This window comes from Mastigoproctus giganteus, chromosome 3, assembly GCF_048544385.1.
Source record: "Mastigoproctus giganteus isolate SK-2022 chromosome 3, ASM4854438v1, whole genome shotgun sequence".
Taxonomy (NCBI): Eukaryota; Metazoa; Arthropoda; class Arachnida; order Uropygi; family Thelyphonidae; genus Mastigoproctus; species Mastigoproctus giganteus.
In genome coordinates this window covers 12141098-12168152 of record NC_143577.1, presented here as the reverse complement: position 1 = coordinate 12168152, position 27055 = coordinate 12141098, and the positions used below count along the sequence as shown (strand labels likewise).

Here is a 27055-nt window from a genome sequence, read left to right as displayed (position 1 = left end):
AGGTGTTCTGTGGTGGTCTTGCTGAACGAAAAACCTGAGTTCTTGGGAGAAAAACCATTCTATCCTCACCTGAGACCGACTAGCTGAGCCCACATTGCGAAAGAGACCAATAAAAATTGCTGGCCTCATTGATGAGGTTCGAATTCAGGCTTTTTCCACCCGGTGTGGGACAGTACCAACTGCTAACCACTAGGGCTTAGCAGGCCCCAAAATTGGGGGGAAAAAATCACTGGTGTCGAAAGAAACCATCTGAAAAGTATACACGGAGTGGAAGACGAAAGGACAATGCAGCTCTAAAAACAGCTGCTTTCTGTAAAAAAATCGAAAGATTCGACTGTTGCCAACGCCAACAGTGGACTGTGGAATAGTGAAGAAAGTCAGGTTGTCTGACGAATCCCGATTTACACTTTTTTAATCAAATGGGAGAGTGAAAGTGAGAAATGAACCTCATGAGACCATGCATCCACCTTGTATCCACCACGCAAGCGGCTGGAGGTAGTATCGTAGTATGGGGTTGTTCTCTTAGTATGGACTGGGAGGGCTTATACTGTGAGAAGGTCGTGTTACCTCCAGTGAAGCCATTGTGAGTAGCACTCTTGGTAGAATCACCATCCTCCACAAACCGAGGGAGAAAGATCTGAGTTAGAAACCGGTCAATGACGTAAGGAATTTTTATGGTGTTTTCTCACAATGTGGCTGATTTTCAAGCGAGGACAGCATGTGTCTTGGGTTTTTCGTCCAGCAAACAGAAAATCTACCACAGAACATACAAGCAATTTACAGACATATTATATACTTCGTAGTAATATGTCTATAAATACTAAGTTGCTGATGCGGCTAAAACCCTGCAAAAACCAACAAAATAATATCTTATAATATCTTTCTGTTGTATTGAACCAACTTCAGCCTGCTTCATTTTTACCCAGATTTTGAAGGATTCTTTCAAGATGACCACGAAACTGTCCAACGTCCAAAAATTGTATCTGAATGGTTCGAGGAACATTTCCGATAGCTATCTAACAGCCTGATTCTCTAGATCTGAAAGATTCCTTTCATACACAATTGAGAATGTCTGGGATATGCTGGAAAGGGCAGTTTGGTTTCGCGGTTCTCTACCTTCCATAACACAACAGCTGACAAATATTCGGATGGAAGAATGATCAAATCTGGAGCTACTAGATTTGGAAGGCATCCAGATTCCACTGGATTTATCTCTCCAGACATCCAGTAGAGTTCATGCAACGACGTTTATGTGCTGTAATTCAGCCCATAAAATGAATAAACGTTTCTAATTTTTTGCTCAGTGAGTATATTTCATTCAAGTGCTATGATATGATTTATGTAAATAATCTTACGTCAACTTTCTGGTATGCAGATAGCTTTTTGGAATCGTCAAAGGGTCCTAAAATTTTTTTTACCCCGTGTAGCATCTCCTAATTTCTAAATCGCAGACATCAAAGTCAATTCCAGTTCAGTTCCTTAGCTTGTTTAGCGACAGTTCCAATTAAATGTTTCCAGAAGTTGTGCAACAGACTTTTTTCTGCGAGTCTTTGGAGAAAAGATTTCTTGAGACTTTCATTCTGAACGCTATCATTCTCATTACATTTATGACGTCATTGACTCTGTTAATTAGCTTACATTTCTTCTCCATTCGAAGATTACAAATCACAACTGTAAATTGCTCGTGCCGTTTTTGTAGTTCACAAACGTTTGGCATTTGGGCGGAGACCGTCTAAAAACCGGTAATTAAAAGTAAGATTAATTAAAATTTTGTTTTCTCTTAATTATGGTAATGACTATCTAATAAAATACATCGTGCTAGGAAGTTATGTAAATCCTGCTGGACTTCAAAACATTATTAAAGATCTTTAAACCTTAAAGAGAAAGAAATGTCTTTATTGCTCCTACAAAGCAGCAGGAAACAGGTGCATACTGCAGTTGGAGTATCGTCTGTTGCTCCTGCGTATTCTATGGTGATGAGTTCATCCCGAAAAATTCTTAGACTGATATTATATTAGTTACATAACATCCAAAAATAGTCCGAAATGCATCGATTCAGACTGATTTGGTGATGCAGATCTCGTTTCAGAAATCATTTCTTAAGGTACTTTTCTCCCTGAAATAAATCTTCCATCAGTCAGGGGACAAGCCTTAATTCCTGTTTGTTTTCTTCTAGAATGGGCCCCAGAGGATCCTGGCCCACCTTTTGGCAACACTAGGTGGGTCAGAGTCTCTTCTGAGACAGCACTTGCTCTATTTAAACTGGCCCACCTTGCCGTGCTGCGGACGAGCACCCAGAATCATCTCTCCAGGTGACTCATGCTTCTGGGTAGCTAAGCGGGCAGAACATAACAACAGAACATACACATTACTCACATACACCTACACCAATCACTTTTTTCTGCAAGTCTTTGGAGAAAAGATTTGTTCAGACTTTCATTCTGAACGCTATCATTCTCATTACATTTATGATGTCATTGACTTTGTTAATTAGCTTACATTTCTTCTTCATTCGAAGATTACAAATCACAATTGTGATTTGTAATCTTCGAATGGAGAAGAAATTAATTCTGGCCCTTTTACAGTTGATTCTGTTCTTCACAGAGACATGAGGCGGAGTTGGACAGACGTGCCGCGCTATACATTTCCACATGTTACTGCCCTACTGGCATTCAGAATCGCGGCTTTCTCGAGTTCCATGTGAATTTTCTCTGGGAGGTCTATTGCTGCTAGCTTCTTTTGGAGGCTCTTTGCCCCTGCCGATGGTTGACACGGTGATCGAGATGGTCATTATCACATTTCTTTGACTGTGTTCTTCCTGATCTTTTCCTCATAGGTTTTCTGGAGGTTTCTGGTGTTCAGCACTTGTTTTGTGTATTTATCAATGACATTGATGAAGGTATATCAGACTTAGTGTCGAAGTTTGCAGATGATACTAAGGTTGGCAGGCTTGTTAATGGCAGTGTGCTACTGCAACAGGATCTAGAAAATTTGGGCAGATGGGCTGGGAAGTGGCAACTGAAGTTTAACATTGACTAATGCAAAGTACTGCATATGGGTAGAAGTAACCCCAGAGAAACGTACCAACTGTGTGGTACTACACTTAAGGTGGTAGAAAATGAAAAAGACCTGGGAGTAATTGTGCAGTGAGATACGAATAAGTTTTCCGAGCAATGCAGACACAGGCTGCAAGAGCAGGTCATGGGGTTTTGTCAATGATGTACAGCAATTTTGCTAGCAGCGATAAGGAAGTGATTATCACTTTGTATAAGTCAATGGTCAGGCCACGCCTTGAGTACTGCGTACAGGTCTGGAGGCCTGAAATTTGCTTGAGCGTGTACAGATATGGGTAACAAGATTGGTGAGGGGAACGAAGGGGTCCTGTTACCAAGAGAGGCTTAAATTCTGTAAATTGCAGCGGCTGGAGAGTAGACACCTGCGAGGTGATCTGATTGAGGTGTATAAGGCCTTGAATTGGTTGAGCACGCTGAATTCTGATGGGATTCTTCCATTTGTTCAGATTATGAACCTAAGGGGGCATAAATTCAAATTAATGTAGAATAGATTTGCGGAAATTTGCCTTTAGCCAGCGGGTGGTTAATTGCTGGAACAAACTTCCATCTTTCGTTGTGGAAGTTGATAGGTTGAATAAATTTAAGGAGGAACTGGAGAGGCATTTGGAGGGAATGGTTGTGTGAATTTTTTTTTTTTTTAGGCTGATTCTACATGAGTTCATACGCTTGCTTTCTTGCATCATATGCCACGATTACTATTACTATTACTCTGTTGATCAAGTAGGCGGTCATTTCCTTCTTGTCGATGAGGGTTATGGTTGGTCTGTTGTGCAGATCGTGTTATCCATTATTATGGCACAGCCCCCGTATAGTTTGTGATCAGGGGTCTGTAGTACGGCCTGAGGTTCGTACATGTATTTCTTCCGGTATTTCTTCGATAGCTTCTGATGATCCTGGCGACCTTATAGTGTCTTTGAGTGTACTCCGTCTGAGTGATCACTCTGGATACCGCAGTGATGCGCTGAATTGTTTCTGGGGCAGATTGCATCGTCGACATGTGTCATCTGTTACTCCAGGGTACTTGGCGATGTATTTCCTGTAGTTTCTAGTGCCGGCGCTATTAGCACAATGGTATCGTCACCGTCCTCCCCACACCAGGTGGAAAAGGCCCGGTACGAGTCCTGTCGATGATGCGAGGAACTTTAATGGGCTTTTTTCACTCCGTGGCTGAGTTAGTCGGTCTCAGGCATTGGATTTTTCGTCCAGCAAAGCAGGAAAATCGACCAGAGAACATATGCAATTTACAGACACAATACACATGAGTATATGAACTAATTTTCCGGGTGACCCTAATGTAATAGAGTTTTATTTATTTTTATTTTTTTTTTCTTGTAGTTCCTAGTGTGCATTGTCTGGTCCTGGATGGCGAGCATGAATCCTTCGTATCTAGTAAGAACATCCGACTCGTGAGCCATGCGTTGGAAGTCGTGTTATACAGGGTGATTCACTACCAGTGGGACAAACTTGCAGGAGGCGTAGGGGGCACAAAGACGAATCGGAATCACATAGCATTGCAGGGTCCGAAATGCCTTCGTCATGCGGTAGAGGACGTTGAACGGAAGGTCGCGTGAACAGCGATCCCACTGGAAGTCAGCATTTGCGAACCGGTTCCTGAGGCAGTAGGATGGACGAGTACTCAAACGTTGAACTGGCCGACATGCATTTCGCGTATGGAGCTGCGGACTGTAACGGGCGCGCCGCTCTGCGCTTGTACCAGGAACGTTTCCCGCACAGGCGTGCTCCTCATCATACGATTTTCGCACGTGTGCACAGAAGGTTACGTGAGACTGGTTGTTTCACGAGAGGCACCATGAATCGAGAGCGAACGACGAGGACGCCAGACAATGAGGAGACTGTCCTACATCTTGCAGAAGGCAATCTGAGTAAGAGTACTCGAGCGATAGGCCAACGATTGGGTATTTCCCAATCCACTGTATGGAGGATACTGTCAACAAACCAAATGAGTTCATACCATCTGCAACGCGTCCAATCATTGGAGCCTGCGGATTATCCACTCCGGAGGACTTTTGCTACTTGGTTTCTTCAACAGAAACGGGTCGCAAATGCTGACTTCCAGCGGGATCGCTGTTCACGCGGCCTCCCGTTCAACGTCCTCTACCGCATGACGAAGGCATTTCGGACCCTGCAATGCTATGTGATTCTGATTCGTCTTTGTGCCCCCTACACCTCCTGCAAGTTTGTCGCACTGGTAGTGAATTACCCTGTATATGTAGTCTTAATGGAAGCCATGGAGCGCGTTCTTTGCCCACGTTTCTGTGTTTGTTTCTTCTGTCTAAGTGAATGGGGATCTCGTTGTTAAGGTTTAGTGTTGGGTGCCATTTATTTATCTTTCTTATGGCTTGATAGTCTGGCATTGCAATTTCCTGAAAGTAATTCCTCAGTTTCTAAATTACCTTCTTCTCTTGTTCATTGAGATCTGTCAAACTCTTCCCTTCTTTCCAGGCTATGGTCAGTCTCTCGATAGCCGACTTCGGGTAGTGTTGGCAATTCTTGGTCATCGTTATTCTGGTCGGTCTCATAATCTTCTCCAGTTCGGTGTTGGTCCAATTTATGATCCCGAAGGGGTATGTTAGCATTTGTCTGGGTCAAATTGCATGATGCATTTTGACTAGTGGTGAACTAGATGTCAGTGCTGAACTCGTCCGTAATCCGGAGTAGCTGTTGGAGTTGATTTTCGGTTGTGGCATAGAGTTTGATGTCATCCATGTGCATCAGATGAGAAAGCTGTACGGGTTCTTCTTCCCTTCTTTTAGGGTATATCCGCACTTGCTTTTATTGAGCATGGTGGATAGTGAATTGAGTGCTAAACAGGACCATAGAGAGCTAAAGGAAGAATCTTGCCTTTGTGTTTTGTTTTCTGTTGGTCTCTGGTTTCTCTTCCATTCATACTGCTGGCTGCTAGAGCAGCCCAGGCTGTGCGGATGCCATCTATTGTTACTTCGAAATTATTGGGGTAATCCGGTATTAATCGCCGATTGAGGTGGTCTATGACTTGCCACAGGACTCTGCTGGGTGTCTGCCTCGGTATGGTGTGGATCTTTTTGGGATCCATTCTGTCAAATTCTGCTAAGATCTTCTTCCATTCTTCTATTCTGCATATTGCAGTCTCGTCTGTTACCATTTTGGCTGCTCCTGGTTGTAGTTCTTTTACCTGCTGTTCCTTCTCTAGCTCTGGTTCTGTAGTGTATGTATTCTTTGTTATTCTTCTTCATTATTATTATGTGTTTAATTAAACGTAAGATTCAATCCATACACAGCCGGAAGGCAAAGAGGGCAGATACAAATTGAAATGCATGCATCTCGGTGAGATTTACATATGCATTCAAAAAATGAATTAACAGAGGCAGGTTGACGCAACGTTTCTATTTTTTTTACAGAGGATGATGCATATATATTCAGGTAAAAGTTTAGAAGTGACAGATGAAAAGATGTATAATTATTTACAGATAGGTCAATACTTATGACTATCACCAGGACTCTAACCCAATAAGGTTTCAGAAACGAAGATTGCCTGGGTCTCCTTGCTCTTTGATTATAACTAACCTTCTATTGACAAAATATAAATTTATATAAATATTTTTCCCGACCCAGGGGTGTGTAGAAAATTTTGGCAATATAGTGTATTTAAGACTGGAAGTACTTTCGGTTGCAGATGTCAGGCAATCGGTCTGTGCACAGCACAGTGGCAGAATTACTCCTTAGAATTATAACCACTCTTTAATATATAAAAGTATTTTTCCAAAAACTGAGGAGGAAATTTATCTATTCAGCACCCCTTTTATGTAAACTCTTGTCTCTGACAGCTGTTTCAGTGGTCTACCATCTCAGACAACCGGCCAGCATTCAGTCCGCGCTGGAAAAGCGGTTGAAGAAAATCTGAACCTCCAAGAGAAAATAGAACGATTTTCCACTTGGTAAAAACACACATCCAAAGAGGCCTTTGACAGAGCCTTACAAAACGAATAAAACTGCAACACACATATTCTCCTATAAATGGAGGCCATTGAAAAGGCCTAATGCTGCCTTAGTTCCTCTCTGTCCCTGCTCTTTAAAAAGTTAAAGAAGAGAACATTCTGAATGGCGTAATAAGATAAACAACGGCTCTTTTTATTTCTTAAGGCTGCGTCTTTGGAATTTTAAAAAAGAAACTTTTTTTTCCTTCTCTTTTTTCCCTTCTGTGAGGCAAGAGTAAAAAGAAGTCCTGTTAAAGGATCAGAATGCTTCCATTACAGAAAATGTAACGGTTGCCAGGCAACGTGAGCAAGGTACATTTCTCGCCTCCAAATCCAGGAAATCAGTTTTGATGGGCTTCAAAGAGGCGCGTGGTCGATGTAATTTTTATTCAATTTAGCGTCATATAAGTTCCATCTTGGACTCACTCGAACGATGCGTATATTCCACTCCTATTGAGCGAAATACATCGCAAACATTATTTTCTGCAAATGTGAGAATCTCCTGTGGCGCAGTATGGTGTTTTGGAGAATTTATTTTAGCGTAAAGAACGAAACTCCACCAATAAATGATTCTTATTCGGCCACACAGTATGCGAATTGATTTTCTGTTTTTCTTTTTTAATATCTCACTTTGTATTGTGGTGTTGAGAAGGTCCAGTAACCGAATGCGCACTTCAAATGACCATCTAAGAAACTCTAAAGATGACAGAACCGGAAACGGAAATACATCACATAAAACTTCGAAACTGTATCCAGGGCTACGCGATCCAGTTATAAATGAATGTTTTTCCACCAACGTAGGCCCCAGATGCCAAGAGATTTTGTGATCAAGTGACTTTGGTAGTAAACTTACGCTCTTTCTTGAAAAGCTAGATTGTTTCCTTATTAAAAACATTCTGGCCGGTAACTGGAGGGAAAAAGTTCTCCCTTTGAGAGCGAAATGGAGAAAAGAGATTTCAATTCCCAGAAAGCCAGTGGGTTCATAGACCGGAACGTAACAGATCATAATCATGATCTGTTACGTTTCTGTCTCAGCAAAACTTCCAAAGATTGACTGTGGACAGGATCCAACTTTCCTCATTATCCATTCAACACAAGGCCAACCTATTGGAAAACTTTCTCTTTTTCTAGTGCAAAACTGCCTAGAAACTGCAACAGGAACTCTGAAGACAGTCCGTCGCTTGAGATCAGGGTACTTACTAGTCTCCCCACACGCCTCCCTGAATATATCAAAAGGCATCATTACTAAGTGGGTCCTAACCAATCTATCAGACGAAGATTAGGGAGTGATTAATGTGAGATTAATCATCACAAAACAAGAAGTACATTAGTTCCCACAAGGAAGACAATTCTCTGCTCCTCTGCAGCTATTTGCGCCACATGTGGATCTACTATGCACAACCAAACTGAATACATGGCCACAACACTTAAATGTCTGAACTGCAGATAAGAATATCATGCCTATTCCAAGAAATGTCTCTTCTGGAAACAAGAAAAAAATATACTACACTGAGGATAACTTATTAGGAAGCAAAAAATCCTACCAGCTCCAACCACAGACAAGAAAATTTATGCTCAAAGCAACCATGAAAAGAATATCAATTGCCGCTCAAACGGAAGAAACCAACCCACCCAGCGAATCTCTAGCTCAGTGAGCTAAGTCAATATTGGTCATGGTGCCAAATAAACCAATAAACCAAGTAATACACACTTTGAGTGAGTCTCAGTTCGAATTAATATAAACTTTTATCTAACTATAGTCTTACTATACCTTCCCACAACCAACATACAAAGTTTGTATAAGATACGTCGACTTAAAGAACTAGTGGTGCAACTTTCCCAACCCTACTGTATGCTTAAAGACCTTAACAGTCATCATCCTCTTTGGGAAAATCAAAATCTGGACAAACGTGGGCAAGCATTTGAAAAATTACTCGACCAACTTAATCTGATGGTTCTGAATACTGGAATGCCCACACACACACACACACACACACACACACACACACACACACACACACACACACACACACACACACACACACACACACACACACACACACACACACACACACACACACACACATTTTCCTACAGAATCTACTTCAGCCATGGATGTATCTTCGTGCTCAGCGACTATATACCCTTTATTTGAGTGGACTGTAGACAGCAGTCCATTAGGCAGTAATCAGAAGATTTGAAATTCCTCCTTAAACGCCGATTTGGAGTGTATGTCAAACCAAACATTGAAGGCAGCGGACCTAGAAATCCGAAAACAATCCAATAAAATTCATACACGTCCGAAAATATGGTGGAGTGGTGAATGCAGTAACACTACAAAAGAGAAGAATAGAGCATGGAACATCTTCAGGAAGTTTCCAACAACTGCCAATCTTGAAACGGTCCACAACACTTCATACAACTTGTCATCTAAGCTGACACAATTGCACGAAGCTCTGTGTACCATCAAGCACAATGCAACACACCTTGATGGAATTCAAGACATAATGATTTCCCAACTTACTGAACCAACTCTCATGACACTATTACTGTTTTATAATAGTGTATTTATGGAACATGCTTTCCCAGACAAATGGCGCTATGATTACATTCTGGAGTTACCAAAACCTGGTAAAGACCCTACCAATCCGCACAACTTCCGGCTCACTGCTATGACTAACTGTACGAGCAAGGTCGTGAAAAAAATTACCAATGCTCCATTGACTTGGTTGCTAACATAACATGACCTCCTCAGTCCCATGCAATGTGGTTTTCTTGAATTGATCCACCCTCGATCTGCTGATTCAGTTCGAAATAAATATTCGTAATGTTTTTGTACGAAAAGAACGTCATGCTGTGATACTGTTTGATGAAAAAGCCTTTGACACCAATCCGTATGCAGATGATCTGAATACTTCCTGCCATTTCTGCAATATGCAAATGGTAGAAAGACAGAAGATGCGGTCGAAAAAATTGTTACACGGACTAGAAACAGTGCTTCTGCCTCTCATCTCAAAAGGCCAATGGGATACACTTTTGTAGGAAACGTAATCCACATCCAAGTCCAGAACTCCGACTCTGTGGAAGAAAAATAATGGCAATCATTACTCAGACCAGAACTGGGCTATTTTTATCAAATTAAATGAAAATATGCAGCGTTTCATCTTCTGCTGGATCCCCGGTCTCCGGAAAAGGGGACCAGTGATCCAGCAGAAACGGTATCCTGGAAAGCGAATGTGCAGATTTAGCTACCAAACCTGCAACAAATAGCAGCAAATCTTGGAAAACCAAACCAACAACAAGTTATTCTGTACAACGAAAGAATTGAGAGCATGGAAATCCAGCATCAGAAATAATGGACAAGAAGTTATATTCGCTATCCTCCAGAGTGTCTAAACTGTAATACCCAGCTCACAGGTGACTACCATAGATACTCCTCTCACGACTAGTAGCAGATACAGACTGTGCAACCAAAATATTTATCTATCAAACGGATTCGATTCTGTAATGCAGTTTAAATTCTATTCAGAAACCAGTCAGGAAACCGTATGGTATTTTTCACCAGAGATTAGGCACATTACGGTCCAGCTGCCCTTGTACCATTAAGCCAAACAAACAATCATCAAAAAAAACTGAACAATGGGTTTATAAATCTTGCATTTTGAAAAAGAAATGCGAAAACAGTGACAGGACCGAAGAATGCGGATACTTGGAATTTTTGGGACTGCAATAAGTATCAAATGGTGTCTTATAGTTCATCCATTTGCTTGGGTGAAACAAATAAATATTGTTTCCTTCCTTGGAAACAATACTTTGCTTGTATGAGAACTGTTTTTGGACAGTTCGGAACATTTTTCTCATAAATTCTTGCCGACCGGGCTAGCCGAGTGGGTAAAGTACCTGCCCGACAACCCAAAGGTCGCGGGTTCGATTCCCGCCTCGGGCTTGGATCAAAGTACTGCAAAAACATTGGGAGGTGCAATATGGCCACAGAAGCCGATGCGCCAACAACTACCAAATCAAAAAAAAAAAAAAAAAAAAAAAAAAAATCATAAATTCTTGATACTGTGAGCTATGTTGTTGTTGTTGCAGGATTTTTAGAAGTATCAGAGACTAAGGCCATATTGCTCCGGTATATTTTCTGTAAATTGCGCGTGTTCTGAGGTGAATTTTCTGTTTTCTGGATGAAAAACCTGAGTTTCCGGGAGAAAATACCACACTACCCTCGTCTAAGACCGACTAACTCAGCCAACTGTGCTACGAACGAGGGCCAAAGCCACTGACTAAAAGAACAAAGAATGGGCACAAAGAGTTTTCCATATATGTGAATACAATGAATAAAAAAAAACGAATCAGATCGGACCCTTGTTTACTCATCAGCAAGGAGAGTCTTAGATAATTCAGCTGATGTTGATGATGAGTGGAATAGTTACTTCGCATTGGTCTTTACTGACGAAAGACCCTTCATAATGAGGAAAGGCTGTGCGAGTGAGGCTGAGACATGAAATGAGTGGTTTCAAAAATACAGATGACAGTTTATTAGAAAACCTTTCGAGCCTAAAGCAAGTAAGGCACCTAGAGTTGATGGCATATATCCAGTGATTTTGGGGGAGGCGACCAGAGAGTTTATTAATTCATTGAGGTTAACTACGGGAGTATTATTGGACTTGGGATAGATTCCTTTGGATTGGAGAAGTGAAAATGTGTCGTCAATAAATAAAGGCAGTGTAAGAATGAAATAGATAACTACAGACGAGTTAGTTTGACTTTAGTGGTAGGGAAAATTTTAGAGGCAATGATTAAGAGTGCAATCCACGGACAATTAGATAGAAAAGGCATTCTAAAAGGACACACAACACGGGTTAGTTAAGAGATAATCATGTTTAACTAATTTGGTAAGCTACTTTATCACAATTACTCATGAGCTGGATGTAGGGAACAATTTCGACGTACTTTATATGGATTTTAGCAAGGTATGTGACTCAGTCCCTCATGAGAGGTTATTGAATAAGCTGGAACATGTTGATATTACTGGAAAGATTCAAAGATGGAGCATACGGTGACTGCAGGGCAGAAGTCAGAGGGGTTGTGGTTAATGAATACTCTTCAGATCGGTGTAACGTCAGAAGTGGGTTCTCCGAAGGATCGGTTCCTGGGCGATTGTTGTTTCTGATTTTTCATAGACGACATCGCCGAAGGGATAAAGTGCGTGATGTCAAAATTTGCAGACAACTTAAAGATTGGGAGAGTCATTAATGGTCAATGCCAGCAGCGCTACTCCAAAATGACTTGATCAGACTTCATAAATGGTCAGAGAATTGGATTGGCAACTATATTTTAATGCAGCAAAATGCAAGGTCTTACACTTGGAGAACAGCAACATCAAATTAACTTACACACTTGGTGGCGCTCAACTTAAAAACAGCAAAGAAAGAAGGGGATATTTGGGAGTTACGATACGAGTAGATATGAAGTTTTCTAAGCAGTGCAAACAGGCAGCCAGGAAAGCTCATGGTGTACCGTCCATGATTTATTAAGAACATTATCTTGTAGAGATGGAGGAATCATAGTCCCACTGTGTAAGTCAACTGTAAGACCTCATTTAGAATACTGTGTATGGAGATCTCATTTGAAAAAAGACAATGAGCTTCTTGAAAAGGTCCAAAGACGGGAAACTAGCATGGTGGGATCGTCAAAATGGCGACCGTACAAGGAAGGACTTCGATTTTGTCGTCTACAGAGCTTGCCAACCACGAACCTTAGAGGGGACCTGATTGAGGTTTATAAGTCTTTGAAAAGGGTTAATAAAATGAATGAAGGCGGAATTTTTACTGTTATAAGGAATTCCAAACCTGGGGGTCATAAATTCAATTACAGGAGAGCATGTTTAGACTCGATTAGATTGTAAGAAGTTTTCTTTTAGGCCGAGAGTTGTTGATTACTGAAACAAGTTGCCTCTGCAGTTACTTGAGGGTGAGAGTCTGCAGAAATTCAAAGATCAATTGGATAGTTACCTACGTGAGGCAGCTATCCAATCATCGTCGTCGGTAGTTAAGGAACTGGTGATGGACATTCAAGAAGTTAAACTTGTTTGAGAAGATTGTTTGTTATTTGGTTTTTAGGAGCATTAGCAACTAAGGCCATATTGCTCCGGGAATATGCGGTGGTCATTCCCTGACCTTTCTGCATCCTCCGTATTTGGTGACGGGCTCGAACCCCAGTCTAATCAAGAAGCGTGTGCTACGCACTGCTGCTCCTGCCCACCTGGCTACGGAGGCGCCAAAGTTTGAGAAGAATAAGGTTCTTCAAACTAGAATGCGATGTGCTGTCATCAGCAAAACTATGGATACGATTTCCAGTCCATGGAAGCGGTCATTAATATACAAGAGGAAAAGAGTGGGAGAAGAACTAAACCTTGTGAAACACCAGAATTAGAGGAGAAGTTAGAACACTTAGCTCCATCTACTGACCATAACCCAATCCAAAAACCTCAATAATCAATATAAGAGCTCATATAGTAGACCTTTATGTTAAATACGATCTTTATGCTAAACAGTCTTAAGTTTAAAAAAAAGTTTTACAATGAAAGAATTGTCCAAAGATAAGTAACACAAGCCATGTATCACCAGTGGATCGACGATGGAATCCATATTAGCAATTATTACAGTCTCTCAAATGATTTTCGAGATAGTATGATAATTGGAAGTTGATGAATGTCCCTATTACTTTTGAAAGATTTAAGTGCAATGGGGAGATAATTGAACTGAGAGATGTATCGCGGTAATCCAACCAAATTGGCTCTGCATCAGCACGTTTTCAAGCACAGGGAAAAACACCAGTGAAAATAGAAAGAATAAAAAGGCGAATCAGATCACGGACAAAACCAAGGGCAAAGGTTTTGAGAACAAGTCAAAAAATGCTATCACGATCTAGAGCTTTCTTGGCATCAGAGTTGTTCAGAAATCTCACTGACATCCTTTAAGGGAAGATCATCACAGGAGGCTTTAAGTGGAGTGTACTGGGATTGGTATGGTTTACCAAGCTCATCAATAGAAGAGTTAGAAGAAAGGTAGGATACCAGTAAGTCAGTTTTCTTTTTGGTTGAGGCTGCAGTAGAATCATCAAGGTGTAATCGAGGTGGACAGGAGTCACGATCAATAGCTTTGGCAAGAGACTACCATTTGGACAAGAATCAAATTTTCTCCTCTTAGCCTGTTCAAATTCGAGTTTGGATTGATTAATAACTGCTTTACAGTTGTTACGAAGTTTGGTGTAAGCAGAAAATCGAATCTGGAGATTTGGAAGCAAGCCAACTGTGATATGCAGCATTTTTATCTTGAATAATCTTAGAATATTTATTGGAAAACCAAGTTTTAAATGAAGGACGAGATTTTAGGGTTCAACGTGGAATAAAAGATTTCATCCCTACTAGATAATTTCACTGTCATGACCTGAGAAATCATCAGGATCAGAAGATTCAAACGGTAATCCAACCAAGGAAACGAAGAATATAAATCACGCCGATCACCTGTGGCTAGAAAACTGAATCTAATTGGAGAAATTTCGAAGGAACGCATGCACAAATTAATGAAATTATTGGATATAGTTAAAATCTTATGAGGGATATAGTTCAAGGTTTAGACATAAATGGATGTCTAATGAACTGAAGAAACTCGTGGCACAGAAGAAAAATGTGTGGGATGATTGTAAATTATCATGGGACAGGAAACTTCCAGGATACCAACTAGTCTGCATCAGATCACTGCGAGATTAGGCAAGCTGAGGCAGATTATGAGAAGTCCTCGGATAAGAATGTATAGAAAAGTAGCAAAGAATTCTTTGTTTATGCAAACGCTAGAAGGAAGGGATGAATGACATCGGTCCACTAGACATAAATGATTTAACTGTTGATCATTCTGCTCGGAATCATCAATAGTTAAGTCATTTTGCATCTGCATTCACTCATGAAGAATTTTTTAGGGTTGGATACAGACGAAAACAAAGTTATAACTGGGAAATGATTTTGTAGTAACTGAGAGGAAAATGGAGGAGAAATTTTCAAGCTAAAAGTAAATAATGCATCTGGATAATGGGACCTTTCCATTTATATTAAAAGAAGCAGAAAAAGAGGTAAGCAGACCATAATTATGACAGCATCCTTAGAATCAGTGCGAATGTCTCTCTTATTCACATAGGGCCAAGTAGATAATTACGTTTTTGTAAGCTTCACTTCATAGGAATGCAATCATACGACAATCACAGCAAGGATTTGTTAAGGGAAGATTTTTTCTGACCAATTTGGCCCTCGTGCGTTGCACAGTTGGTAGGATTGCCGTCCTCCACACACCGGATGGAAAAGACCTGAGTTCGAATCCCACCTGTGACGGGAGGAATTTTTATGGGCCTTACTGGCTCAGTTACTCGGTTTCAGGAGAGGATAGCATGGTTATTTCTGAGATTTTTCATCCAGAAAACAGAAAATTGATCTCGCAACACACGCAATTTGCAGACAATATGGCCTTTTGTTGCTGATGCTCCTAAAACCCTATTACAACAAAAACTGATCAATTTGATTAGCTAACCTGACGTCATAACTAAGGTAACTGGTTGAAAAATAATTTTGACGTCATACACTTCGATTTCAGTAAAGATTTTGATCTGTTATGGATGAAGATGTTATTAATGGAGACTGCTCTTCTTGGAATAATGTGAAGTCTGTCAGGGTTCAGTGCTGGGCGCCTTGTCATTATCGTTGTTTATTAAAAATATTGATGAAGACAAATCTAAGATTGTTATGATACAGAGGTTGGCAGGGTAATTAATAACAGAAATCGAAGTACACTGCTGCAAAAAAGACCAAGGAAAATTGGACAGTTCCGCTAAGAATTGGCAAATGTTTAGCACTGATTATTGCAAGCTACTGCACATGGGTTGCAGTAATCCCAGATTAACCTACCGACTGGGTGGTACCACAACGAGGGTTGCGGTGAACTAAAAAGATCTGGGGTAATTATGTAATCAATATGAAATTCTCCGAGCAGTGTAGACAGGCTGTCAGTACAACTCATGGGATTATACCTTTGATATCTTTATCATTGATGTATCATTTGTATAAGGCATGATCATACCGCACTTTGGGTACTACATACAGGTCTGCTGGCTTCATTTTAAAAAGGGTGTGGGTCGGTTGAAACGGATACAGAGAACAGAAACAAGATTAATCAGGAGCACAAGAGGGGTACTCTTACCAGGCAAGACTTCGGCTGTGCAAATTACAGTGTCTGAAAACCAGGCATGTACGGGGAGATCGGATTGAAGTGTTTAAGGCTTTAAACGGATTGAATAAATGAAATGCAGATGACATTCCTTGCCCTTTGTCGGATGATACACACACATTTAAGCAAAATACCTGCTTAAATTTCAATTTAAGCAGGTTTTTTGCAGGATAGTTATTGCAAAAATACTAAAGAATGGACAGATGATGTGGGTAGTATTTTTTGGGTAATGCTGTGTATATATTTGTTAATCTCCTAATTACATTAAGAGACTAACATCTGAAACTATCATAGTAGATGTGAGTTCATAAACAGAGACAATATACACTGGTGTGCAAAATTTAAGGACCAGTGAGGTTTTCACCTGTAGCTTCTCATAGAAGTGGCCTGAATATGGGAAAAGCATACCAAAGGAACCTCGTGAGGGACAGAAATGATGAAAGAAACAACAACACCGATACAACAACGGAAACAAAAAAGGTACAGAGGGTCTTTATTCAAAAATGGCAACATAGCACTGGCTGCCATGATACAGATGCATCACTGCCAATGATGGAACAAAGGGAAGAGTTGGTCCTCAGTAGGAGATATGAATATGGCCATCCCTAATGTCCATGCAGGCTTCTCACTGCCTCTCCATACTAAGAACAATGTTGTTGATAAGTTCTTGCGGTAACATCCACCATTCCTCTGTCAGCGCCATATTCAGCTGGTGAGCATTTTCTGGTGGGTGTGGACGTGCCACTAGGTGTCTCTCCAGAGCGTCCCATATGTGTTCGATGGGATTTAGACCAACTGAACGGGCAGGCCAATCCATACGAACAATGTCCTCGCTTTCCGAAAACATATCAACAGCTGCAGTGCGATAGGGTGTGGCGTTATCATCCATAAACACGAACTCTGGTCCAATGGCACCTCGGAACAGATGCACATGGGGAAGAATTACCTCAGTACAGTAGCATGCACCTGTTACAATACCGCCTTCCAGTATCTGGAGTTGTCTACGTCCATCCAAGAACACCTCGACCGCCATATCGATCCCTTTCATTGATGTTTGCGGGGTGATATCGTGTGCCAACCTCTCGCCAGATTAACTGACGTCCAGAATCGGTGCTGAGACTGAATCTACTCTCATCAGTAGAGTACCTTAAGTAAAGATTTTGTGCTTGTAACTTTAGAAATAGTGTTGGTCCTTAAGTTTTGCACACCAGTGTATGTGGCACATATTAATTTATCAATAACTAAAGGAATATTTTATTGTAAAAAATGAAAATAATCAATCAGTGTTTTAAATGGTCTATTTTAGATGCAACGACTAAAAGTCCTCCTGAAAGAACTTCAAAATTCAAAAAACATGAAAACGAATGAAATTTTAAAAACTTCTCTGGTTATATCAGCTCAGTCTGAACAGTGATTAAGCTTGGACTTCGAAACTCAAATCAGCTCAAAACTTAATCGACAGAATATTTAATCCCCAGCCCTGGGTAATACAAAGCAATAGGGACATTACTCTTTGAGTATTTTCTCTAATATTTGGTATATGAGAGGAAATGGATATTTTTTTCATCAGTTATAACTCCAAGGTGTTTAGAAGAGAGATGCCATTTCGCTTCCCAAATTGAGGTCTGTTGTATTTTGATTTACATTTAAAGATCATGAGTTTGCATTTGGAAATTGAAAATTGTAATTAATTTTAGGTGGTCAAAGTATGAATGAAGCTTCGTAAAAATGTTGTTGTGGCATGCGTCTCAAAGTCAGCTCTCCAATACCAATAACCAAAATAGAGATGTCGTCAGCGTAGATGACAACGTTCCAAACCAGAGGACTAGAATAGATGTGTGCAACGGTCTAGTTTTGATCCCATAAGTAATATTTTTAAAGACAGAAAGCCTTCGAAAGCACTATGAATGATAGATAGGTCCACAAAATATTTCTAAGGAGGTTGTAAAGTTGGTAGAATTAACAGACTTCGCGTAAAAAACGGAGGACACCTTTCCACCAAAACGTGTCGAAAGCATCTCCAAAATCGATAAAAATTACTAAAAAACATTAAAAAGGTGTTTTCTATAAGACACTGGAATTGAATAAGAGCATCTTCGCATCCAGCACCAGAGTGGAATCATATTATAGTTAATACTATTGACCTTGAGACGTACTAATACCTTTCCAAAATGTGAAAGAAGTATAGTCATCCTAAGTCTTGGAGACCTAGGGAGATAATGGTTTATCATGCTTCCGAATTGGTTTAAAAAGAGCATTTCTATGCAGTAGGTAAAGGCCGTTGAGAGAAACAACTGTTGAAAAGAGCAAGTAGTATATCTGGTCTAAGAGAATGAAACCTTTAATGAAGATATTATCAATTGAATTTGCTCCAGGACATTTATTGACGTAAATCCGGTATAACACTATTATATCTTGGAGATAATAGAATTAAGTTCGTCAGAAGTAAAGGGAAACGTTTCATTAATTGCAAGATATTCAAAGTTTGGTTGCATAACTAACTGATGGATTGAGAAGTCCAATAGGAAATCATCAGATGGTAGAATATCCTCAAGGTTGACACAATCAACCCAATCGAGGAATTCAGTATCATCAACAATAACAGAGTTGTAAATGTTTTCCGGGAACACTGTTCTTTGCAATTTTGTAAAACTATGTCCAAGGGATTGATATTACCTGTCGTATGAAGTAATGTTTGCCAAGACTTCATTTTACTTTTAAACAAATTAGTTTTGCTTATTTCATTTTGTATTGTTGATGGAGTCCTTCTACTTTCTCAGTGGTAAGATCATGAGACCATCAAACTGTACTTAACTTTTAACTTAAGCATTTTCATGAATTTTGAAATTAGGACATTTGGATTTCGATTTGGATTTTGGATTTGGATATCGATCGACAATAATTCTAAATTTGCTCATGAGCAATTCAGAAACCTACAGTCTCTTTATGGAGACGATTAATGGCTTCCCGAGTGAGAAGATAAGAGAGAAAAGCTGCACTTTTATTAGGCAGTTTATTTTTTTAGATTCAGTGGTATCAATAGTGGAGGGGCAGCTGTGGCGAAAGAGAGTACCCTGGCCAGCTGTACACAATTTAAGAAATACTGGCACTAAGGCCCGCAACATTTTGCGATACACCAAAAGAAGTCACATAGCAATTTTAATCTCGTTAAGCAGTTACATCAGGGTAGATTTCCTATGAGGTATATCCAGGAGAGAAAAGTCAAATTCATCTGAGAGCAAAAACATCCCCATTCTTAGATTCCAAGTTCTTACTGAACCCCATCATCAGATCATAAATACTATGGGGGGAACCAGAAGAACAGTTACAATAAACTGCATCACATAGCAACTGTACAGTTGACTCATGCGCACGGTGTGACCTTGGCTATCAGTCAAGTTTATGCCTGTTCAGTTTCGCCTACTTAACAACTGACGTGACACTCAAGGAACAGTATGCTGCTCTCAAATCTTGTTTCCATCTCAAGAAAACGTCAGCGTATGAAATGTTAAGAGAGGCTTATGGTGAATCTACGCTTCCATATAGCACAGCCCGCAGGTGGTCTAGAATGTTTAAAGATGGACGTGATTCAATCACAAAATTCTACAGTCCAGGAGCTCCAACCACTGCTGTCACAACAGAAAGCATAAAACTGCTTCTGCAATTGTAAGAGTGTAACAGTAAGGCAACTGGCAGAGACGTTGAGAATATCAGTTGGAAGCACGCACAATGTTCTCCATGACCATTTCATATGACACACGTTTGTGTACTCTGGGTTCCAAGGCTACTCATCCGTGAGCAACGGCAAGTTCGCATGAAGGTTTGTTTGGAAGTCTACATCATCGCTAACACCAAAAAAATCAAACGTTGTGGAGGAAAGGTTAAGGAAAGGTTATGGTTATCCTTTTTTTTTCTTGTTTTTTTTTACATTCAAGAAATTGTTTACCAGAATGGTGTGCTACATCGGGACCTTACTACACAACTGTACTGTACATTTTGCGGGATTACATTCAACAAACGACCACAACTAATGTCAATTGTGTTTTGTTTTGTTGAAATACCATATCCCGATTGATGTTCATTAACTACTCTGCGACCCTCGTGGGTAGCCCAGTTGGTAGAATCGCCATCTTCACCACATCGGGTGGAAAAGACCTTAGTTCGAGTCCCGTGGATGGTGAGAAATTTTTATGGGCGTTTTTCACAACGTGGCTCAGTTAGTCGGTCTCAGGAGAGAGAGAGAGTAACGTGGTGTTTTCTCCCGAGAATTCAGGTTTTTAGTCCAGCAAACAGAGATTCAACCTCAGAACACATGCAATTTATAGACAGCATATACGGAGTGGCCTTAGTCACTGATGCTCCTAAAATCCGGTACATCCACTGTCTGTTTCACCCTACGCGTGTAATGGCTTTTTGCTTTGTACCTCATTTTATCAGGCTCCACGTTTACCTTCACAATAACTCCATTGGAATAGACTACTTGATGTGGACTATTCTGATATTGCCAGCTCAGCTCGGCGTTTTCTACATAAATGGTGTATTCAAATCTCTTGCTTATCTGTAGTGGTGCAGAATCCAAGGAAGTCCTGGTTAACTGCAGTTGGATTGATATTAGTATTACTAGTGGGAAAATGCATGGAAATAATCTTATAACCACATTAGCCAACAAAAAAAAAGTCATCTGTCCCTGCTCTCTAATATTCATCTAATTCTGCCTTAAATTTATTCAAATTACCCAGTTCCACAAGAACAGATGGAAGTTGGTTCCAACCACCGGCTGGCTGAAGGCAAATTTCCGCACGTCCGACCACAAACCATCCTTCTTCAATTTGAATTTACGCACCCCCTTGTGTAATCTGAGCAAGAGGAAGAATCCCATTGAGCTTGCTCAATCCATTCAAAGCCTTAAACACCTCAATCATATGCCCTCGCAGGTGCTTAGTCTCCAGCTGCTGCAATCTGGAGAACTGAAGCCGTTCCTGGTAATAGTACCATTTTGTTTCCCTCAATAATCTCGTTACCCTTCTCAATAGATCCATGTCCTTCCTAAAATGACCTTCCAGACCTGTATGTGAAAAAGCATTGCCTTGTGCAATGGGATAATCACTAGTCGCTTTGATTTTCGACCCCCCTTGAGTGTGGTAAACCACCAAATTGGTATATTATGTTGGGATTTTTGCATCCAGTTCCTTTGTAACTGCATCATAGTATCCAATCAGACTGGTCAGACAAGATCGTACCTCACAGATTCATGCTGTGACTGCAGCATAATTGCATTCCTCTCTAGATGGTCCTGCATTAGGTCTTTAATCAGTGACTGCATTATTATTGACTGCACCCTATGATTTCCCTTTTGATTTACCGTGATTCAATCCAGCATAACTAATAAATAAGGGGTTGCTCTTGTATTATCTTTATTTATGAATTCCTCTGAACTCTGTGGTCGCGCCACGGTTAAAACAGAAAAATCATTTCTTTTAAATCATTTATGTCAGAAATTCCATCGAAAGTTTAAATGCCTGTAGCCCATTGCGTCCTTAAACTAGAATTTCCACTAACTTCTGTATAACAGTCTTTCTTTCTTTCTTTCTTGGCGACCAACAAATTTCTTCAGATCAGTATTGTTCGTCTTTTTCATTACTCGAAGATCGCAGTATAACTTTCTACTTCGTTCTTTTTTCAAGAGCTATTCTTGTGTGTCTTCAATGGCATGTACAGTTCTGTGGATGCCCCAAAGGAATATTTTCGACTTGTATACATTTCTTTCTATTGTCGGTGGTGAGCGTTCTGCTACAATACTCACAGAGTTTTCAGCTTCGAATATCGTAGCACGCATACTTTCTTTCAATCATCCTTAAATACCTCTTCTCTTCATGTTTTGACAACAAATTTCCAGAATTTTTTTTTCTGAGTAGGGTTGTAGGAACATCAGCGACTAAGGGCATATCTGAGGTCGATTTTCTGTTTACTGGATGAAAATTCCGAGTTTCCAGGATTAAAAAATCATGCTGTCCTCACTTGAGATCGACTAACTGTGCCAAGCTGTGAAAAAGGCCCATAAAAAAAGACCTGTGTGGAAATGACCTGAGACCTGAGTCTTTTATCCTTTGGTCTTTTATCCTTAAATCCTTTGGATTCAAGTTGTTAATGGCTTGTGATTCTTACACCGTTCCAAATCTGTTCAAGCACAAGATGGTGGTGCAGGACTTTATTTAATTTTCAATGGTCTACTTTTGTTGTGTTAAGGACCTAAAGCAATTAAGGCTATGAGGTAACGCTATATTACATCTGTAAACGTGTATTCTATGGTCAATTTGCCCTGGACGAAAAACTCATGAAACTCTCACCTGAGACCGATCAACTCATCCATGTGGTGAAAAAGCCCAAAAAATCCCTCCCGTCGTTGAGGGGATTCGAACACAAACGTTTTTCACGTTGTGTGGAGAAAACGGTGATTATACCCAATTTGCTACCTGTGAGAACCAGATTGATTGCTAATATGGCGTCCTCCTATGATGACTCCCTGTTGAAGTCGCTCAGTTCAACCTCTTTGATCCTATAATTTAATACCTATTCCTGACACGTGGAAGGTGAGTAGGGTTCACTTTTCCCAAATCCCTTGGGTATTGGGTAATTTGGTAATATGTGAGTCTGAGATTAGCCATGCGCACCTAACTTCTGTTGTGGAAATTGTCGATCAATGGTAGAAAGCTGACTACATCGTACGTAAAAGTCTATCATGGCATGTGTAAAGTTTAGAATCTATTTATTACTAAATATAGTCTAAAATTCACATTTTTAGCTCCTTTTGGTGTTTTCTGTGAAAATGCAACAATAGAATTAAAACTGCTGAAGAAGAGGAGAAAAACTTTGCTCGAAACGTATAATTATTAAATCTATTAGTAACAAATAAACTAGATGAGGTGCTTTTATTTCAAATATTTAGAGTTCGAGTTTTATAGACATCTTTCTTATTTTTTTGGTTAATTTAACAAGAATCTAGCTTCCTTGCTACGTTTCGCCCTTACTAATACCCTTATTAATACAATTACACTTAAAGTCTTTCTACTGATTGGCTTAAGAAAGTCCTGCTTGACTTTTTCGCCTTGTGAGGTATTTATTAGGCTGTACAAATCATGACTGTACTAATTACTCGTAATAAGAACAGTAAATAAATATTCGTTATTCCTAATAAATAAATAAGTCAATTTTTGTTTTTATAGGATGTTAAGTACCCATTGTATACTCATTACCACTTACTGTTATTAATTCATGCGTTAATAAGTATTTGAAGTTTGCGCGATATAAAGTTGGCAATAGTGGCAGCACAGTATTCAGATTTTACCTTCTATTGAACGGTGAAGTTTCATTCGAATTCTGCTGATTGATGGAGTTAAAGGAACTGTAGGATGCATTTATCCAGTAGATAATTTAATCTTGTCTGTCTGTCTATCTCTGTGGAGAAACAGATTTGATTTGAGCCGTGATTTCCTTGTGAATAATCTGACTAATTAACGGGAGAAAATATTTCAATAGTTCAAACTATTTTAATGAGGAGGAGATTTGTAATGAGATTTCGAAGTTCATTACTACAAATTAATGGAACAAATATGTAATAACAGACTTCAAGTGGCTTCTTTTAGAAATGGGTTAATTAACTGTAAACAAAAGGAGAGTAAAAAAGTAGAAGTACCAAACGCATTCATTACGATCTGTTTGGTCCATTGATCCATTGAATGGTAATGCCGAAGGGGGAAAGTGGCTAAAAATTTATTTTTAATAAAATTTTTATATTAAAAAAAATTGATTTACAGTTTCAGCTTTTCTTTACAGATTTACAAAAGAAATCTCTTCAAAAATTGTAAGAAGAAATCAAAAGTTAATCATCCGACAGACGAATGAAAAACTTGCAGACGAAATCTTAACTAACCTTTCAAAATCGTCTGCTTATTATAAACTTCGACAATTACCGAGGCAACTATATTGTAAACAAAAGGCCTCAGACGATAATTAGGGATGGCGTCATGAACTGATTTTTGCGTACACTAAGTGTTAAAAATATTAGACATATATCAGGAATATGTAGCTCCGAACTCATTCATGTTTCTTTGATCTAAGTATTGTATCCAGATGGCGCTACAAGGCAGTTGTTTTTGTATAAGCATAAGAAGGGAAAAAAGCTTGGAGAGCAAGAATTGTTACTTCCGGTTGCTAATGTGGCTAATGAGGTGAAAGTTGAGTCATCAGAACAACAATCACAGTTCTACCCAGGAATCGAACTCTTCAGTGTCTGTTATTAGGGAAGAACGCACTTACTTGGACACTCCAACAACTTTCTTTCCTCCACAAAGTAATATTTGCATCTAGCAGCAATTAAAATTATCCTTGTGGTTTTTGTTCTTTAGAAAAAAAGTTGCAGGTTATAATTATGTGGTTTTTTTGTCTTTGGCAGATCACTTGACAGACAGATAGATAGATTTATAACTAGAGGGGGAGAGAATGAATTGACTAAAAACAGATCGATAAACAGAGAGAAATAGAAATAAGGGAAAAAAATGATAAAAAGGAGAAGGACAGAGGTTGTTGATTGTTGTAGGGTTTGAGGCACATCATATTGGGCCATATATGATTTTTGTCTGTAAATTGCTGTTTGCTGGATGAAAAACTCGAGTTTCCGGGAAACATATTACGCTACCCTCACTAGAGACTGACTAACTCAGCCACGTTGTGAAAAAGGCCCATAAACGTCATTAACGGTTTTTCAAATTCAGGTCTTTTCCACCCGGTGTTGGGAGGACGGTGGTTATACCAACTGTGCTAACCACGAGATCAGAAATAGAGGGATAAAGGAATTCGATAGTTGCATAGATCAGTGGAGGCGGAGGAGGAGGAGATGTTTTATTTCTCTTCCAATTAAGAGAATAGACCGATCCACGCCTTTCATTGTAAGCAAATTAAACAGACCATAAAGTGATGGATCATGTGCTACGAAAGATCTATATGAAGAGCAGTTTTGGATTCATTAAAGTTGAACTATAGAAAATGCAAAAACCCAAGAACACAGGTATATTCACAGGTGTTCGTGCAGCCGGAGCATCTTTACCTGTATTTTCGAAGTTCACCAATACACTCGGTGATCATTGAATTATGACTACCTACCAAATACCGTGTTGGGCCACCGATCCCACAGATAACAGCCACAGTGTTGAAATAGATGACGGTTGCATGTCCATACCTCCCGTTCCAAAATATCCCAAAGGTATTCAATTGGATTGAGGTCAGGCGAAGTTGGAGGCTAATCAAGATGGGTGATATCTTCACTGTGTTACTCGAACCCCTTGTGCACGGCGCGGGCTCGATGACATGGCGCATTATCGTCTTTGAAGATGCTGTTTCTGTTCAGGAAAATATGCAACATGGCAGGATGCACATGGTCTCCTAGCAGCCAGCGACCTCACACCCCACCAGAGAAACACTGGTCCATACGCACCAAGGATCCTAATTCTTGCCACCAAAACTTTCCCAATATTAAGCAACCACCGCTACCTGCCTGGATAGTGGGCTCCATGCATGATGAGTCCGTGGCCTGGTGTCGCTTGTGCCACACACGAAGGCAACCGTCGGCTTGTTGCACCAGGTATTTGGACTCATCCGACCAACAGACTCCATGTCCAACCAGCACGTTGTTGACCCCACAGAATTCGCAGTTAACGATGTTAAGCGGTGAGGAGAGAGTGTGCCTTGAGTAGTCTGCTGTGGAATTCCATACATCTGCGTGTGCGGCGCATCATCATTTGGGACATTGTTCTTGAATTCCCATACTGTATTGCGATGTCAACTGTGGCCGGGTGACCTGCCGTTGAGTCCGCACCACAAACATCCACCTTGCAAAATCCTTTACCGTCCTCTCGGTGGGAAGTTGCTTGTACCATTTTTTTTTTTGTATCATACATCAGCACCATTCTTCGTACACTTTAACCACTGTGGGCCGTGAGCAAACAAGACATGCCCTTTCCGATATGGACGCACCCGATGCACGAGATCCCATAATCATGCCCTTTTGAAACTCTGTGATGTCTTTTCTACGTTCTATAATTGCCACTTGATCGCTTTGACTTGCACAACCAAACAAATTACCACTGTTCTAGTGTACGAAGTTGTTCGGTTTTTATACTGCGAGTTATGAGTTATAGTCCATTATGTATGGGGTGGTCATAATTCAGTGATCACTGAGTGTATATCGACGCACACGGTTTCTGAGATCTTCATTCGGTGGCTGCTAAGAACAAGACCAGCAATGAGGAGTTCAAGACCAGCAATGAGAAGAACAAGTCCGGCGGGAAGAAGTCCACAATCGGGTTTGCAAATAGTCTGTCCCTCATGTACACAAAATGTGGAAAGCGATATTGCAGACATCACCAATTGCGATGGTGTTGTATAGGAATTGCATTCAGTTCACTCCAACGATTTCAGGAAACTGTTTTGATCCACGCTGTCGGCGGACACGAATTCAAGGGGGCTTGGATGGAAATATGATGCCCAGATAGGCCTCGTCAACCAACGAATCTGATGGCTGTGACAGTCTTTCACTCGAAGAGCAATGGGACAGCACCACCAGGAACGTCTCTTCAAACATGGTTGAATCCGTGCCAAGAAGGATTGCACTCTCGTTGGCCCTAAAGGTGGACATGCTCTCTGTTAGGTACGTTCTTTCTTTAGATTGTGTAGGGCT

General features: G+C 40.2%; 1 protein-coding gene across 1 annotated transcript in view; it reads left to right on the top strand.

Annotated features, from left to right (window-relative positions):
- LOC150087719 (uncharacterized) overlaps window positions 1-27055 on the top strand; it is a 174132-nt gene that overhangs the window by 128639 nt on the left and 18438 nt on the right. The window lies entirely within an intron of this gene.